General features: G+C 37.4%; 1 long non-coding RNA gene across 1 annotated transcript in view; it reads right to left on the bottom strand.

Annotated features, from left to right (window-relative positions):
* LOC147834015 (uncharacterized) overlaps nt 1-20,500 on the bottom strand; it is a 262,202-nt gene that overhangs the window by 27,687 nt on the left and 214,015 nt on the right. The window contains exon 6 of the long non-coding RNA XR_015507945.1: nt 2,976-3,250. This is a non-coding gene — a long non-coding RNA (uncharacterized LOC147834015). The remainder of the gene's footprint in view (nt 1-2,975; nt 3,251-20,500) is intronic.

Below are 20,500 nucleotides of genomic sequence, written 5' to 3'. Positions count from 1 at the left end.
GACATGTTTCTGGATTAACATTTATGTTGATCCTAAAACAACATTTCAATCAGTCAATCAAAATTAAGGCATATGTTTACCGTTCATGTTAGGTTTAGGCTTAGGGTTAGGTTTATGCACTTCTACATGATTGTCATTCAACTTGTTCTCACTTCTGATTTTGGGAATCATTTACAGTTATGGTTGGGTTTAGGAGTAGGGAATAAGTATGGATTACATTTTCGAACAAAAATGATATTACAGGATCAACAAGGATGCAGGATCGCATCATACTTGGCAAAATCATGGTTATTTGTTTGTACTGCACTACTTGTTGATGGAATCTTATGCATTGTTTTCTAATAATTCAATGTCAGGTAAGTTGTCCTGTTTATGCTACTGTTACAGTTTTTCTTGTTTGCTTTGACCTGGTTAAAGAAACTAGGTTTCACTTTATTTTGATTATCACTTTCCCAGCAGAGCAGAAGACAGGTCTTGCAAATGTGTAAACCCGTTCTCATTGGATTGACACATTTTCCCCATCATTTTTCAAAACAGTTAACACAACTGTCATTCAAGCGGTCCTAACTCCATTGTTTTAGCAATGGTATTAAACAGAAACCATCTATTCCTAACCATTAGAAACTACCAAGATCAGTATGAATTCACTGAAGCACCGATTTGACACTGCTTAACACAATTCTTCAATTAGCAGTCAGTCTGTAAACATTAAAAAAGGTGGAAGGTCTGTGTTGTTCTGTGCCAGCATGGATGGATGAGGTCGATAGTGGTTATTATGTCCTGTATTCCCAATAGATTTGACTGTATATTGGTTTACATGTGTTTTCTCTAATATTTACAGTATTTTATTACTTTTGTCTTTTTACAGACTTTTTTTTTTTTTTACAGTATTTCAGTTTTCAGCCACAGTTTGAAAGATGTCATGAATTCGATATAAATTTAATCAAAGCATTTCTTATTCTGGATCCAATTCTTAGGCAAATTTGACAGCCCAAATAGAAAGACAACAAATGGCATTGGCAATAGGCTACAATGGCAAGCAATGGTGCATTGATTCACACTGAGTTCTGCATTTTGTATTTTGTTGTCCATTGTGTAATAATTAATTGAAAGAGCTCATATACTTGTTTGCAAGTTGAGTTGTTTGAAGATAAAACTAGCTTTTGTTGCATATTTTAAATGTTTTGACACGGTATGGGCCTTTTGCAAGGAAAATGTGTCATTTTGACCATGAGTGCCGCTGTTTAGGCCTGTGTGTTAACTGTTTTGAAAATGTGGAGTTTCAGTTGACGGCTGCATTAAAGCAACCAAGAAAAACTGTAAAATGATACATTTTTTTAAAAATTTCGTTACCTTAGTCAAAATTAAAGACTTTCTCCAGAAGAAAAAATATTATAGGAAATACTTTAAGAAATTCCTTACTCTGTTCTGTAAACTAGATAAAAAATTACTAGAAGACTAATAATTTTGACTCAAACTGTATATACTAGCAAGTGCGAGACTCAAAATATTTTGAAAGAAAGAAAGAACAAATGAAAAATAAAGAAAAGAAGAAAGACTGAACGAATGAACAAAGTAACGAAAGAAAGAATGAACAAAAAAGAAAGACATAAGGAACGAATGAACAAAAGAACAAACGAATGAACGAAAGAAAGACCGAACGGATGAACAAAGAAAGAAAGAAAGAACAAAAAAGTACGACAGAAAGAACAGATAAAGAACGAACAAACAAACGAACAAAAGAAAGAACAAACGAATGAACGAAAGACCGAACGAATGAACAAAGGAGCGAAAGAAAGAAAGAAAAAAGGAAAGAACAAAAAAAGAATGTCAGAAGAAACAAATGAATAAAAGAACGAATGAACAAACGAATGAAAGAAAGAACAAACGAATGAACGAAAGACCGAACGAACGAACAAAGGAGCGAAAGAAAGAAAGAAAAAAGGAAAGAACAAAAAAAGAATGTCAGAAGAAACAAATGAATAAAAGAACGAATGAACAAACGAATGAACGAAAGACCAAACAAATGAACAAAGGAAGGGAAGAAAGAAAGAACGAAAGAAAGAAAAAAGAAAGACAGAATGAATGAACTAAAGAAAGAAAGAAAGCAAGAAAGACCAATGAAAGAAAGAAAAAGAAGGAAAGAAAGAAAGACAGAAAGAAAGAAAAACAAACAAAAGAAAGACCGAACCAACAAAAGAAAGAAAGAACAAACGGAAGAAAGTAAAATAGAATGAACAAACGAAAGAAAGCATTAAAAACCGAACAAAAGAAAGACAGACTGAACGAACAAACAAGCAAACAAAAGAAAGAAAGAACGAACAAATGAACGAAAGAACAAAAAAGCAAAATAAATAAATAAATAAATAAAGAAGGAACAAAAGAACGAAAGGATGTCGTACACCTTCTCCGTCCCATAAACAGTTTGGCAGGGATATAGTGTAGAAACAGCGGTGCTCATGGGGGTATCTGTGAATGTTTCTCTGCTCTGTGTACTCTTATCTGCAAGGCCTGCCTCTCAGTTGCCAGTGTTTGCATCCCATGAGCCTCTCCGGCTGGGTAAAGGTTACACAACAAACAGCACTTGCTTCCTCTGCATTTAAATGGGCAAAATGAGCTGGAGTGTTTCCAAAGTCACATTAGGAGGAAGACTGCCATACGCATATTTCCACCACAGAATATCCAATCACAATGCTAAATTCCCACTAACATCAGATGAGATAAAAAACACAATTTGGAAAGTGAAAAGGCCTCTGTGAAAGAAAAAGACAGCTGAAGGACTGGTACATACAGAGGTTGCTTTCATTAAAAGCACTATTGAGAGGCTGCCGGTTGTTGCATGGGCTGACAGCATGACAATATTTGTGTTCAGTTTTGCTAAAACCCTGTAGAGATTACAGCTAAAACAACAACAAGAATAGATTTTAAGGTAACCTAGTACATACAGAAGCAAAACAAGTGCTGTCAAAACTCACGTGATGAATGATCTTCCTTCCTAGCGTTCTCTCATCTCCCCAGTATTGCAGAGATCAATATCTCTTGCCTTTTTCTGTCTCTTTGACGCCTCTGTGTACACTTTAAAGGCCAACATGGGACTCCTGATCTTCCGTCTGGAGGTTCCTTCCCAATTATGAAGGTGCTTTAATGAGGGTGGGTTTTTTATTATCCCCTGGGGCTGGTCATGGAAAATAGCTGAGTTCAAGCTTTTGGTCCTGGTATAGTTTTTGTTGGCAGGACCTCTGATTTATTCCTAAGGGAGAGAGCCGAATACACTGTTACAGACATTTTACTCATTGTAACCTTGAACATGACAAGGACTGATCACTTATACTTTCATAACATCTTTTCACACCAAGCAGGAGACATATGTATACAATACATTTGAATTTATTCACACTGAACACAAAAATATGTCTGCTGACGGATTCATAATAGACTGGTTATATTTACTGCTTGGCAAACAGCTAGATAAATACACTAATGTGCACTCAAAAAGTTCATTTATAAGCTAATTTTTAGCTAATCATGATCCTCTAAACAGAAGAATCCTAAGATCCTATAAATAACCACAGTCATCAATCCACAACATTCTTCGTCAGGAAGAAACTTTCACTTAAATTGGGTGGCCCAGAACTGTTGCCCAAAAGCAAGAACACTGCCGGCTCTGATATTTGCTGGGCCAGTTGGCATTTCTGTGTAGAGTTTGCATATTCTCTCCGTGTGGGTTTTCCCCGGGTTTGCATCGATTAAATTCACCTTTATTTCTATAGAGCTTTTTTTTTGTAGATTATGTCAAAGCAGCTGAACCTGACGATTATAGTACTGAAACTGTGTCAGTCCAGTTTTCAGAGTTTAAGTTCAGTTCAGTGTGGTTTAATTTCCATCCGTTATATGTAAACCGACTAAGCCAAATGGGCACCATAGTCTAGCTCCAAGTATCAGTATTTTTCCTTCTTAAAGTAGTTCACCTTTAGCCACATCAGCGGGGGAGAATGTGAGAACTGCCTGAGCTAAATCTCCCCTCTCGCTCTGAAGAACTGGGACAGCATGCCAAACAAGCTTTTTAAAAAAAAATTTTAATAATTTTATTTTAGGGGTTTTCAGCTTTATTGATAGGGCAGTGGAGATTTACAGACAGGAAAGTGTGGGGAGCAGAGAAAGAGGAGGGATCGGCAAAGGACCTCGAGCCAGGAATTGAACTCAGGTTGCACCTGGATGCTGTGTCGACGCACCTAACCACAAGGCTATTGGTGGCCTCCTATAAGTGTGAACTCCTAAAATGATGTTTGTGGTTTCGTAAAACGTTATTTAATATAAGCTTAAAAACACAATTACTGAGTCAATTATTAAGGTACAACTTAATTGTTTTATGTTCAATCCACTTAAATCTGTAAAACTGAATAAGTTACATTTACATTTACATTTATTCATTTAGCAGACACTTTTATCCAAAGCAACTTACAAATGAGGACAAGGAAGCAATTTACACAACAATAAGAGCAACAATGAATAAGTGCTATAGGCAAGTTTCAGGTCTGTAAAGTCTAAGAAGGAAAGTATTAGTATTTTTTTTTTTTTTTTGGGGTACAGTTAGTGGTATATCCAGAGGGGCAATTGCAGATTAGGAAGTGAAGTGGAGACAGCAGTGGCGCAGTAGGTAGTGCTGTTGCCTCACAACAAGAAGGTTGCTGGGTTGCTGGTTCGAGCATCGGCTCAGTTGGTGTTTCTGTGTGGAGTTTGCATGCTCTCCCTGCCTTTGCGTGGGTTTCCTTTGGGTGCTCCGGTTTCCCCCACAGTCCAAAAACATGCAGTACAGGTGAATTGGGTAGGCTAAATTGTCCGTAGTGTATGAGTGTGTAAAATGTGTGTGAATGTTTCCCAGAGATGGGTTGCGGCTGGAAGGGCATCCGCTGCGTAAAAAAAACTTGCTGGATAAGTTGGCGGTTCATTCCGCTGTGGCGACCCTGGATTGATAAAGGGACTAAGCCGACAAGAAAATGAATGAATGAATATTAATATTATATTAGTATTTATATACAGATATTATTGCATTAATTTACACATATTATAGTTTAGAATATATTGTTTCTTTAGATATAATCCATTCCAGACCTTCAATTGAATAGTAGTGTAGTATATTTGTTTTTATTTTAAATGGCGAAGCCTTTTCATAAGACTGTTATGACGCATTTAACGGACATCACAAGCTTAAATCCTTGAAGGTTTTTAACATTTTGATTTTTTAAAAAACAAAAAAACAAATTACCGCTTATGCTAGATGTTTCTAATGCAGCGCCTATGGGGCAGAGAGTAAATTTGAAATTTGTCTCTCCTATTATTCCCTCATACTATTTTTTTCCTTTTTCTGAATGTCTTGATAACACCATCGTGGAGTTTTCCTTTTATTATTTCAGCAAATTGGGTTGTAAAAAAAATTATTTGTTGTACTCTCCAATTCACTGTGCTTTAAGTTTACCCAACCATGACGCTGTTATATCACAGTGTTTTGTGGATATGTAATAGGCATACGGCTTTATGAAGAGAGAATTATGAGTAGGGTGGAAAGTTTCGGGAGTCTCCCGGATGCCCATTAACGAGTGATAATGTCCCGGCAATCTCACGGGTCCTCAAATACATCGCGCACCCTTCTCACCCCTCCCCACCGCATCTCTCCTCGCTCTTCAAACAAGTTGCGCGCACCTTGTCAAACACCACCAAACCACCACCTCCCCTGACAGCAGAGCGGGACACTGCAAAATAAACCCTGACACTCTGTGAGGAGAGTTTACTCACACGTGACTTGTTTTAGCTCTTTTGGTCCATTTAGAAACTTTGCAGTGTAAAAGCGAACCGCACCAAGAGCAAAGAGTAACAATATAACAATTTTAATCCCTGTTTTGGAACAACTGAATCGATTAATAGGTGTAAAAGCACCCTGAAAAACCCGGAAATGTGAAAATAAAATTCCTTCAATAATTATTTTGTCAAGTTTTCTTAGTTTCAAATTAAAATTATAATATTGTGATTCACTTCAGAGCTATTTGGTTCATTTTGAGGCTTAAAAATATTTACCAAAGCTTTAACAAAGTTAACAAAGACAGTCTATAAGCAAACTAAATGAATAATTAAAAAACTCTAATGCAATCAGTGCTGCTGAAAAAGTGTGTGAGCGCTAATGAATTAGCTTTATTCTACTGTAGCATTTCTGACAGTACATAACACCGTTGATTGTTTACATACCTAAATAATTAGATTAGCATATATATAGTGCAATTTCCAGTTAGAAGGTTAATAAACAGTAAACATTGCATGTCAGCTTGACAGTGTGTTATTATATACATCTTTTTTTCTAAGCGTTCTTTTAAGGTTTTCTAATGGTTTAGGCTTCTGTTAACAGGAGATGAGATAGAGAGACACATCCCCAACAGACCAGAAACCCAGAGGCCTTTGTGTGTTCGTATAACAGCAGGGATAAATCCCTCATATTCCTCTGTACAAAAACAAGTCAAACTCAGGAAGTCTGCCCTGCAGGACCTGTCATAAGAAGCATAAGGGGAAAAAAACACTAGGAAAGAGAGAGAGATTGAGACATGTTTTTTTCTTCTTGTAGGTACACTGAAATGCTCATATGGTTGACTAGCTTCTACACTGAAAACATATCTAAGTGGAATACGGTCGTAGAAAATCATACATTCTTGTTTAACAAAACCCGATATCAACTGTGATGGTTTTCTAACTCTCCTATTTATATAATCCCAACAACTCTAATCCTCTTACATATGATAAAATACTTGCTGCTCATGCATTTATGAATGCAAGACTATTCACGCTAGCTAGGAACATACAAACAACATAGATAACAATAAACCAGCTTCAGTATTTGGCCCACTTGCTGCATTCAGGCACCAGGGAGAGCTTTTGCATTATGAAGGCTTATTTACAGTCAGCGCCATCAGAAAGCAATAAATATAGTGAATGAGTCATTTTAGGAGCACAATAGCAGCTCCATTATAATCCACTAACCGCTGTCTGAAGGAACAATTTGCTTTGATACATACAGTAAATCTCCACAGGACTAAATGCATTCAGGTTGGACATGCTGAAAGCTGTTGGAAAGCAGTCTGTGTGTAGGCAATGGGGCTTATTGTATATCCCTATTGATCTCTCGTGTGATAAAATTAGACTAGGAATTGGAAGCGGTCGAAAATAGTGTATTGAAAGAGGGGAAAATGTAGGAATTTGATCAATTGGAGGCTTTACCGAGCAGCGTCAATTACTCAAACTGAAGCCAGCGAATCTTAGATGTTGTTTGCAGCTTAGAGTAATGATGTATACTGTGTCACAGTACTTAAAGTAAGCCAGTAAACATGCAATTGGCAAAAATAAGACATAACATATTTAAAAGCATACAGATTAGTCTGGTAATGATGGAGAAACTAAACAGAACTGGATGGATCCCTGCATTCATGTTGTCTACGCCAAATTCAAGTCAAGTTGAGCTTTATTGTCACTACATGTGTGGACATATAGTGGAAAGAAATGTCCTGTCACACAAGACCATTGTGCGACATAAATAAACAATCAGAAATATGTAACACAACACTGAATGTAAGAGCTAAACCTGTACATATCTAACATACCGGAGTGTTAATCTAACTATAGTAACTATAATGTACTATAACATATTTATAGTATATACATCTACTATAAATACTTAACTATACACTTAATTTAAGACAGAATATACAAATACCTCCTACAGTATTTTGCAATATACAATCCGGCCACTTTATTAGGTACACCTGTCCAACAGCTTGTTAATGCAAATTTCTAATCAGCCAATCACATGGCAGCAACTCACGGTCAAGACGATCTAATGCAGTACAAACCGAGCATCAGAATGGGGAAGAAAGGTGATTTAAGTGTCTTTGAACAAGGCATGGTTGTGCCAAACGGGCTGGTCTGTGTACTTTAGAAACTGTGATTTTCACGCACAACCATCACTAGTTTCTTGAACATGACAATGAGTTCACTGTACTCAAATGGCCTCCACAGTAACAAGATCTCAATCCACTAGAGCAAGAATGTGGTGGAACAGGAGATTCACATTATGGATGTGCAGTCGACAAATCTGCAGCAACTGCATGATGCGATCATGTCAATATGGACCAAAATCTTTGCGGAATATTTCTAGTACCTTGTTAAATCTAATCCACAAATTATTAGGGCAGTTCTGAAGGCAAAAGGGGGCCCAAACCAGTACCAGTAAGGCATACCTAATAAAGTGGCCGGTGAGTGTATTGTGCAAAAGAGGCATTTAAGGTTGAAGAAATTACATTCACAGGTTAGCATGTTTTCCTTATTGAGTCCTTGTTAAAGTGTCTGGTGCATATAGAGAGAAGAGTGTTTCTACAGGTGTTTAGTCAAGCCCAATCATGTGTGAAATACACTCAAAAATGCTCAATGGTTTTATAGAGATATGGAGTGATTGTTAGAAAGTGTCTGGTGTAAATGTGTAAACTGGCGCAAATGTCTGGGTCGGAGATGAAAGATTGTATTATCTACAGGTGGTTTGTCAAGTCCACCCACCTGTGTGAGGCACACTCATCTTTTGATGTCTTGTGGTATTCAGAACTGCATAATGTTTTGTGGTTTTCATGTGGTGTGGTGGGGAGGGACACCTGGTTTTGGGAGATGGGAATGTAGGTAATATTTCAGAGGGTAAGGTGATCGGAATTCAGGATTTGTGGAAAGAAACTGTTAAGTAGACTAGCCTACCATTCTGAGCTTACTATTCAAATTCCGCAGGAGAAATCAAGGTTCATCAAACCAGGAATATTTCACTGTATTCTTTCATCATTATCATATATTGTCTCTCTTTCTGGACCATTCTCTTTAAACCAAAGAGATGGCTGTGCATGAAAGTCTCAGAAGATCAGCAATTTCTGAAAAAACTCCATCTTGTTTGGCATTAAAGATCGTGACACGTCATTCTTTTGCATAAATGCTATGTTTTAACTACAGCAGATTGTCTTGGCCACATCTACATGCTTGTGTTTCTATTATTTGATTAACTTCTATATTTTTGCATTAATGAGCAGTTCAAAATGTGTACCTAATAAAGTGGCCAGTGAATGAATAATATTACCCCATCTTCAAAAATGCTTATAATGAACACCTTTAGTATTATATGAAGATGCATGCTTAAAAAATGATAAATTTTAACATATTTCTGCCAAATTTGTTCAATGGAGCCAGAATGCATTTACCTAATCAAAGAGAAACACAAGTATATATGAAGTAAATAAACTAAATTAATGTACAGTATATATGTGCCAAAAATAGATCATTCTCATCCATTTAAACTTGTGCCTACAAATATTTTTGACTTCCCATACTCTGACAGTTATAGCATTAACTTAACCATGCATGACCAACATTGTCAAAGTATTTGCTGACATCCTGAAATACCACACAGAGGAAAACGTCTGGTATTTCTGCATGCGTTAGTAATAAATACGAAAGAGGAGAAGGTCACAAACCCAAATCAATGAAGGGAAAAGAAAAATCGGCTTTAATTGGCTTTTAAGGAAAGCTGTGAATCACATTAGGTCTAGTGTCAGCTCCCGCCAGGCTTTGGCTGATAACAGCGGGAGGACTTCATGGCTTTAAGCCCCTCTGATTGCTTTAACACCCAGAGTATTTACCATTCAGACCTATCAAGCTTTTCCTCATGCACAAAGACAGGGAGAGACAAAGAGGAGGAAGAGACAAGGCATGTGAGGGAAGGGGACTTTTTCTCAACTATTTAAAGCACAGAGAGGGTCAAGTCTTACAAAACAGCATGCTAACTGAAAGGGCAATCCCTTTTGACCACATCCAGCCATGTTTATTCCAATACTGGCATAATGATGCATGCTCAATACTTTCACGAAAACATGACTTATGTTTTTCAGGTCTCCAGTGCATTAGAATGGTATGTGTTTCACTTTTTTTTTTTTTTTACTAGGACATGCATAGCAATAGGATTTTTTTTACAAAGACCATATGATGCATGTAATGTTTTTTATAAACTTTTTTTTATTAATGTACTGTATCTGTTGTGTTTATAATGCCTAAAAATTACTTCTGCAAACATTTCTTTTAGTATTTGAAATATTAGCATAATGCCAACTGAAGACATAAGCCAGGAAAGAAGGCATCGCTGCAGTAAATTGTAGTGGTCACATTACATGTCATGAAGACACTGTGTGTTTCTAAAATGTTGAATAACACTTACCACTGTGAAACATTTTTGCTTGCAAACCTGGCTCTGACTTGCTTGCAAATTTGGTAATGCTTGATCATCCACATCGGCTGATAAAACCAACACTGTTTGTGTTTACAATTGCTTTAGAAGCTTAGCAAGTTAAAATTCCTGATAAGAGCACTCTGGGCTTTTCAGGAGGATACTGAAACTCAGTCAGACCATTTCAGATAAACTAGAAAGAGATATTGCAAATGTGTTTTAATATTAAAGCCTCTTAACCTATAATAGCACACCTAGAAAGGGGTAGTTCACCCAGAAATGACAATACTGACATTATTTACTCACCATTTACTTGAGATTTTTTTATTCTGTTGAACATAAAAGAAGGTATTTTGAAGAATGTTGGCAACTTGTATCTATTGTAAATATTTTGTAAATAAGTGTTCACAGATTTAAATAATAAGTAAGAGCAGAATTTTGATTTCAGTCTAGTGAAGGGCGGGTTTATTTTCTCTAAAAGTAGACCATTTTTTTAGCACTTTTCCCCCCACATTTTGTATTTCTTTAAGAACTTTAAATATAGCATTTCTGTGACATTTTATGAATTGTTTTGCGCTGGATTAGCTTTTGCAGTAACTAAAATAATGACTGTTTTGTCAAGTTGCTTACTAAGATCATTTTTTATAGGGACTTTCTCTAGAGGTAGACATATGGCGAAATTCAATAATGAAATATGCTGTGATAATCGATATGCACAATATTGATAACATTTTATTTTTACTTTTAGAGTTCTTTTTAAATATGTTCAGATTGTATTAATGGTTGTTTATCAAAGCACCACATGCTTGAATATTTAAATATTTAATAGGTGATTTATATTCAAACAGACATTATTATTCAAACATTTTCATATAATGGTGTTTCTCTAAAGGGGCAGGCCACCTTCTGAAGTTGTCCAAGCAATCGGATTTATATCCGATGAGAAAAGAATGAAATGACCAGTGTAAACAGCCTCAAAAACGCAAACATGATGGGATGAGCACCTTTTGCTGTGAAGTGACAGCTGACAGCTTGGGACTCCGCTTAGTAGTAAAGCCTTCATCGGACAGTTATTTGCAAAAAATGTTATGGCGGTCCCACTTTATATTAAGTGGCCTTAACTAATATGTCCTTACACAGGAAATAATAGTTTGATACAATGTACTTATTGTGTAAATACATGTATTTAAGGTGTACTTATGCTTGATTAAATACATGTATGTAATTACATCTGTAATTAACTTTTGTATTTACATTTGTAAATACACTGTTGACCATCCCTTACACCTTAACCCACCCTTAAACCTACCCATGCCACCAAACCTGTCTATAACCCCATCTCTATCCCAACTCAAAAGCACCACAAGTGTTCTCAAATACATTATAAACACAGTAAGTACATTGTATTTATTTTTTGATGTAAGTACATAGTAGTTAAGGACACTTAATATAAAGTTGGACCGTTATGGCAAAAATAGGGAATGGGAGGTCACGGGACAAATCAATAATGCCCAATATACAGGACGTCCCGGCTAAAGCTGTGGTCACACTCGAGTTTGAGCTTGCAAAATTCTGTTGTACGGCGCTGCGAAAAGGGGCGGGATTAAACAAGATGATTAGACATTTAAAAAAGCGAGCGGTTGGTTCATATTTAAAGTGTTTGTCTAGAGATGTCAGTTTTGATCTTCGACTGGTTTTACGCAGTCAAATGATGCGATTTCGCAAGTCAGAGTTCACCAAGCTTGAACATGGCAACGAAGCGAACTGCGAAAATTTTCACACAAGCTTGCGTTTCCAGTCTAATGCATTTGCATACGTATGAATGGAAGCCTATAGGGAGAAAAGTCCAGTGAGATCGCAGCTTAATTCGGCCAGTTAGTCTAGAACCCCATGGTAGTGACATATTCTCATCTGTTAGGAAGTAGGTAAGCCTTACCCTTACCCTGTCTGGTAGTCTTTTTGAACATATATTCAACATTTTGGAACAATGACGCTGCTGCCTACTTTCTCTTCCGTCTCTCTGACTCGTTTCAACCCATAGCCTTACTCATTATGGATGAGGATGTCACATGAAAGATTCAAAAATTACCGTTCGGTGGGTTATGTCATGTGACTCGCATTGCATTATTGTGGCTTTGAGGCTTCATATGATTCTAATTACTGGCCATAGTTATTTAAAAGTACACTTTATTATTATTATTATTATTATTATATATATATATATATATATATATATATATATATATATATATATATATATATATATATATATATATATATATGTTTGACTGTGAGGGGTGGATCGTTCAAACCACCCAAATCTCCCTGGCTACAGGCATGTTGGTGAATAATAGAACAATATTAATGAATATAGAATATAGCAATGTTTCCCAACCCTGTTCCTAGAGGCACACCAACTGTACATATTTTGGATGTCTCCCTTATCTAACTCATTAACTTCAGGTTTTATAGTCTCTTCTTATGTTCTGATGAGTTAATTCAAGTATGCTTGATTAGGAAGAGGTTAAAAATGTGTAGTGTTGGTTTGCCTTCAGGAACAGGGTTGGGACATACTGGAATATAGAATATTCATGGTGAATAAGCCGCAGAAGTACACTAGAATTAAAAAAAAATGAATGCTCTGCATGAAAATGACATGCATCTAACTAAAACAGTAATCAAAGTCTGCTTATTATATTGAGCTAAATATTTAAAGCATAAGACATGACAGGAGCAACTGTTCCTCCCCAGGATCTGAATAACTGCAATAATCAATCATCCAGCCGACTCAAATCAATCTCACTACTTACAAACCTCATGACTCCAGACACATCTGTTACAGAGAGACAGCAATCACACTCAACTCACTCACATGAATGCAACTGGAAGAAAAGCCTCATCAGAACAGTTCTCTGTACCAACAGAAAGAGGGAAGCATCTGGTCATGGTCATAACACAACCATAAAAAGACCAATCAAACTAGTGTATGCTAAAGCAAGGCTGACAATTTATGTCAAATCACAAGCAAATCTACAGCGAGCGGCACCATTCTGCCATACATACACCATTCAATAGCTCCAAAAGAACTGATATAATTCAGTGGATTTCAACAGTTTTGGTGTGGAGAACTCGGGGAAAACATTGTGCCCTTTCACATTTAATGCTATCATCAAAAAATAGCAGTTGGTTTTAATGACCAATTAAGTGTGTTTATTGCTAACAGAGTCAAGGGTTGCTGAACCACTGCTGCACTTTCATCAGATATGTCTCTACTATTTTGTTTAAGATACAATTTTAGCATTAATTATTTATCATCCTGTTCACTGAAATATTCATGACCACAATGATATTTATTTAAGTACTCTACAGGGGGAAAGATTTCTAATAGATAAGCCTTCTGGAAGGAATTAAACTTTTTCTAAAGAGCAGTTCTGCAATATGTCCATTTCAAAAGTTGTTGGCTAATTCCACAACAGTAGAAACAAATAAGTAAAAATGGCTACCCAGGATTTTTCAGAAAACCTACCCCTACATTTCTGGAGAGCGGCAATTATGTCTTAAAACCACCAGAGGCTGCTGTGTATGCTTTTTCAGATCTTACATTTCTCTCGCAACTGCCATTCAGGCTGCTGTTCATGTGTAAATCCACCAGAGGAGGCTGTCAACTGACTGACTGACCAACGGACCGATAACCCCGCCCACCCCCTTCCCTAAACCTGATAGTGTCTTTAAAAGCACCGATTGACCAGCGCTCACTTCCTTCCCTAAACCCAACCAACAGTGTTTTGAAAAGTAGCCCAGAAAACCAAAACCCCTCTGATTTTCACCATCTTTCTGCATCTCAAGTCGGGGTACACTGCAAGCCACTGAACAAATGGGTAACAGCGGGAAAGCTGTCCATAAGGACTTAAGCAGTCAGCTCCTAGCAGGAAATGTAACGGCATTGTAAGGATGGCTATGATGTTAGTTTCATCATTGGATTATTATTATTTACAGCATCATACCGCCCTGTAGCATGCGTTTTAAAGACAAAATGCAGCCATACTTATCTCTGGCTACATAATTTGCGATTTCCAGAAATATATATAAGGCTATGTTTTCAGAATGAGCCTATGTTGAAAAATTGTCTGTTTGTATTAAATGTGATTTTTGAGAGTTAGATTTGATTATAAAATTAATGTTTTCAGAGTATTATGCTACAGCAGGGGTCTCCAATCTTGTTCCTGGAGGTCCGGTGCCCTGCAGGATTTTGCTCCAACTTGCCTCAACACACTTGCCAGGGTATTTCAAGTATACCTAGTAAGACCTAGATCAGCTTGTTCAGGTGTGTTTGATTAGGGTTGGAGCTAAAATCTGCAGGACACCGGACCTTCAGGAACAAGTTTGGTGATCGCTGTGCTACAGCGTGGACTGAATATTTGCATGTTGTTATATTCTTTAATATGGTCCAATGCTAATTGCTAGAGAATGTGTAAATTTGCAATTATGCATTGAAATCCCTTTGCTCATCCTGACCATTAATGCTGTTCCCCTGGGATGAAAAGCCCATTAGTGGGGTTCAGTTTGTTGAAACACTTTCTTTTTCACCTTTAAACTCTTTCTTTTATCATTCACTTAAAGGGTCACGAAACACCAAAACACATTTGTTGAGATGTTGGCAGTCATATATATTTCACAAAAAGAGTGAAAATTTGTTTTTTGCGTTATTTCAAGCAAATTCGTTCTTCCGGTTTGAAAGGAAATTTTAAAGCTGCATTATGGCAATGAGATTCTTGCGTGTAGACTGAATGTTCGTACCCGTCTGTACAACGTGATGTCTTTGAGCTTTCAGCATTAATTCATGAGAAAATCTTCCAAGTCTTTCCAGACCGGCAATCCAATATAGCTTTGACTGATATAGCTTCGAAGACTGTTTTTACCTGTTACAGTGTTCAGTGTTGAGAAAGGCCACGTTGTATTGCCAACCCTAATTAAAACAAGTGGAAGAAGAAGAATTGTTTGGAGACATGGGTTGTCAGTGTTGCGTTTATAAATGTGCAGCACCCGAAGGTATGAGAGCGCAGCTGGACTCACGTGTGGATTAAACTGGTCTGCTAAAACACCACAGAAATATGTTTGTAAGAAACATTTTTTACCCAAGAGCTTTTCGCCTATGGAAATGCTTCGATCTGGATTTTCCGCTCGTCTCTTTTAAAAAAAGTTTTGATTGTCCTGTCTCTACAGATTTGGTAACTGAGTGATCAATGACCTTTATTTATGTTTATTTAGAGGCAAAGATAGTTTGTATCGTCAGCAGTACTCTTTCAGTATTTAAAGAAATACTTTAGTTAAAATAATTTAGTTTTTAAATTTTACAGTACGTTAATATCACTACAATATTATGGACTGAAAGATCCGCTGTAAATGCTGCTCACTGAATGTAAGTACCTTAATCAAACTATTAACGTCATGTAGAATTTTCACCGCATTTCATGACAGGATAGTCTATATACAAACGGCTTTCTGACGCTACCTTCCGAGTGCATCCAAGTCATCGAGAAATGCAGAGGTTTTTTTTCTCCCATACGGCGCTCAGTATCAAGCATTTCATTAAAACTACACTCTTCCAGCAGTTCCTTGCATTAAATATCTCGTTTGTCACGGGGCATGCATGAAATGTTCCTGAATGAAAGTGAAAGTGAAAGTGCCAAACTGCAGTTAAAGATGACAAATGAAGAATTTGGCAAATAATTTGCTTACTGATATCCATGTAAACATAATCACTGTCTTTCTCCCCTGCGTCTGTGTGTTGTTTTGCCTCTATGACAATCAGTGCATGCTTGTACTGAAAACTCCCATTTTTATGCAAACCCTTCCTTCGTTCCCTCCCCTGACATTCCCATCTAAACAGAGCTGGACTCACCCACTTTGCTGATTGTTTTTAAAACTAGAGATGTGAAAACACCCTGCTGAGACAGGGGAGTTTTATGGCCCTTTAATATATGAAACAATAAAGAATGTCAGTAAGTCGAGGATGTTTGATCTATGGTACAAACAACCTTTTATTTTGCTTTACCTAAATCTGGATTATTGGGTAGAACATTACACCTCACTGACCTTCACTCCACCAGACATTCTTCACCTGATCATGGTGTCTTCAACCTATTTGCTTTGCTCAAGTGGAAATAAGAAACTATGGGCTCTAATAAGTGTCCAGCCTCAAAACAGCCAATCCAAGCAACATCTTTTTACACACATACACTAGCAGTGTTTAGTTGATGGACATGGTGGATTAAGAAGGATCCCTAGAGTTCAGTTGGTCGAAATTACTTTTAGGGTTTTGGCAAGGTCCACTAGTCCATTTTAATGTCCAGAGCCCAGAACAGCTAAATGTTTGGTTCATATGACTCACTCTGTACACTGACACACACACCATCTGACTGTGATTCTACGAAAGATATTGACTAAAAGAAGAAATGTATGATAGAAGACAAAAAAACAATCAGGAGTCCAGGTTTGGATGCTGGATTTTCTGGTTGATGTATTGTGTTGTGTTACTGTAGGTCTGACAGCTCCTATTGCATCAGCAGTGTCTGTAATAGTGGATTGTCTGGCGTAACACCTGCTTCAGTCTTACATGGAATTGCACAGCGATTCCTGAAACTGCTTTTAAACACGCCAGACCAGTTTCAGTCTGGAGAATTAGCTGGAGGAGAGGACTGCTCCAAGCAAAGGGCAACTCTGATGTTTTAGGCAGCTCCGAGCCTTCATCATTAGCCCTGGTGACTGAATCTCTGGCATAAATCTAATGTTGGATTTTTATTTAATTATTTATAACATCTACAGAAAGGATTATACAAAAAACTGGCCATATGTATACAATCAGTTTTTAGGGTACACTTTGCTAGTAATGGGCAATAATGGTCATAATTCCTTGTCGCACAGATTCAAAACAATGCATCCATGATGTGAATCTCCTGTTCCACTACATCCCAAAAGTGCTGCACTGAGATGTAGTGACTGCAGAGGCCATGTAAAAACGATTGGGTAATAAAGAAATACAGTATATTACAATTTAATCTTACTCTCAAAATAAAGAAGCAAAAACAATATAACACATACTTTCCTTAAAAAGTAAGAAGCTACTTTAATGAAAGTCACTTGGTTAAAAAGTGATGGTTACTGTATATATTACTTTTGCCCCAAAACTGCATATGAGTACAGCGAACTCAATATCATATATATGAGTTATATCATTATCAAATAAGCAATTTTAGATGGTTTGAGTTTTGCTTTATTCTGTTGGACGTAACCAACAGAAGTAAAGGGAAGTAAAGAAGTAAAGAAGTGCAAATACTTTGTTACTGTACTTAAGTAATTTTTTTTAGTATCAGTAATTACTCCAGTATTTATTTTTCTGTCAACTTTTTACTTTTACCCCCAACCTGCGGTCTGTGTGGGTCCTATTGTCCCAGTATTTTAATGGGGACTCTACTCCTCAGTGAGTGCCGTCTTTCGGATGAGATGTTAAACCGAGGTCCTGACTCTCTGTGATCGTTAAAAAGAATAGGGGTTTCACCCCGACATCCTGGCCAAATTTGTCCACTGGCCTCTGTCCATCATGGCCTCCTAACCCTCCCCATATCATTATTGGCTTCATCACTCTGTCTCCTCTTCACCAATCAGCTGGTGTGTGGTGAGCGGTCTGGTGCAAAAAGGCTGCCGTCGTGTCATCCAGGTGGATGCTGCACACTGGTGATGGATAAGGAGATCCCCCCTATGTGTAAAGCACTTTGAGTGCCCAGAAAAGTGCAATTTAAATGTAAGGAATTCATTCAAATTCAAAAAATGTCATAAATTTTGGACAGAATTCAGTGTATGTACAAATATGTATAAAGATATACAGGCCTACAGAATTATTTTTAGAGTGTATGAACATGAATGGCAGCTGTTTTTGATACATCCGTATCAGTACTTCTACTTGAGTAAAGGGTGTGTGTACTTTTATCATCTCTGTGCATAACCCACAATTTTTGTTAGACTGCAGTGCCACTAGTTTTATACTAAAACATATTACATTTACACTGACGAATGATTACTGACAAAACCCTAGATTACTGACGAATAAAGGTTTATTTTTCTGCACAATATCAGAAAAACACCAAAAAACAACTTAACAGTTTCTATTATTTGTAATCAAATATTTGCCTCATCTATCTCTATATTTACAACTTCTCTGGCATGGTCAGGACTTGCCTCAGGTGTAAAAGGTGGTCATTTAGGTTGCTGTTGCCTTTCAGCTTAAACCAGTTTGACCATTTTCCTCTGACCTTCAACAAGATATTTTCACTCCCAGAACAGCCGCTTGCTGGATATTTACTCTTCTTTTGGACCACTCTCTGCAAATTATAGAGATGCCTGTGCAAGAAATCCCAATAGATCAGCAGTTTCTGAAACATTCAAACCAGCCTGTCTGGCATCAACAATCACGGCACATTCAAGCTCACTTAAATCACCTTTCATCTCTATTCTGATGCTCAGTTTGCATCATATCTGCATTCCTAAATGATGTCGTGTTTGGCTAATCAGACATGTGTCTTAACTAATATAAGACAGATGTTCCAAGTAGTGGGCAGTGTCTATCTGTCTGTCTGTCTATCTATTTACAATAGATAACCTTACTGGAAGCATACACACATATATTTACACTCACCGGTGACTTTATTAGGTATACCTAACTAGTACCGGGTTGGAACCCTTTTTGCCTTCAGAACTGCCCTAATCCTTTGTGGTGTAGAATCAATAAGGTACTGGAAATTTTCCTTAGAGATTTTGGTCCATATTGACATGATAGCATCACACAGTTGCTGCAGATATGTTGGCTGTACATCCATGATATGAATCTCCTGTTCCACCACATCCCAAAGGTGCTCTATTGGATTGAGACCTGGTGACAGAGGAGGCCATTTGATTACAGTGAACTCAGTGTCATGTTCAAGAAATCCGCCTGAGATGATTCACATTTTATGACATGCCGCCTTATCCTGCTGGAAGAAGCCATCAGAAGATGGGTAAACTGTGGTCATAAAGATATTGACATGGTCGGCAACGATACTCAGGTAGGCTGTGGCATTGACACGCTGCTCAACTGGTACTAATAGGTCCAAAGTGAGCCAAGAAAATACCCCCACACCATTACACCAACACTGCCACTCTGAACCGTTGATACAAGGCAGGATGGATCCATGCTTTCATGTTGTTGACACCAACTTCTGACCCTACCATCTGAATGTCACAGAAGAAATGGAGGCTTTTCAGACCAGGCAATGTTTTTTCAATCTTCTATTGTCCAATTCTGGTGAGCCTGTATGAATTGTATCCTCAGTTTCCTGTTGTTAGCTGACAGAAGTGGCACCCGGTGTGGTCTTCTGCTGCTGTAGCCCATCCGTCTCAAGGTTCGATGTGTTGCGTTCAGAGATGCTCTTCTGCATACCTCAATTGTAACAAGTGGCTATTTGAGTTACTGTTGCCTTTCTATCAGCTCAAACCAGTCTGGCCATTCTCCTCTGATCTCTGGCATCAGCAAGTCAATTGCACCTACAGAACTGCCGCTCAGTGAATATTTTCACTTTATCTGACCATTCTCTGTAAACCCTAGAGATGGTTGTGTGTGAAAATCCCAGTAGATCAGAAGTTTCTGAATTACTCAGACCAGCCAGTCTGGAACCAGCAAACATGCCAAACATGTTTAAAGTCACTTAAATCACCTTTGTTCCTCATTCTGATGCTCTGTTTGAACTGCAGCAGATTGTCTTGACCATGTCTATATGCTTAAGTTGCTGCCATGTGATCAACTGATTAGAAATTTGCGTTTACGAGCGGTTGGAAAGGTGTACCTAATAAAGTGGCCGGTGAGTATATATGTGTGTGTGTGTGTGTGTGTGTGTGTGTGTGTGTGTGTGTGTATATATATATATATATATATATATATATATATATATATATATATATATATATATATATATATATATATATATATATATATATATACATATTTATTTATTTTGCTGCCCTTGTGTTTTGTCCTTTTACTTGAGTGGACAGATATAGGGAGCAGCCATGCAAAACAGTCCATTCGCATCCAGGGACTGAGGTGATATTTTATATTTATCATCAGCCGTTCACTGAAGATGCTGGGCTTGCTATACAGTCATCGCCAAGGGCAAAACACTG

Source organism: Danio rerio, chromosome 14, assembly GCF_052040795.2.
Source record: "Danio rerio strain M-AB ecotype USA chromosome 14, GRCz13ab, whole genome shotgun sequence".
NCBI lineage: Eukaryota > Metazoa > Chordata > Actinopteri > Cypriniformes > Danionidae > Danio > Danio rerio.
Note: the sequence above shows the minus strand (reverse complement) of the source record. Positions and strands in the feature narration are given on the sequence as shown.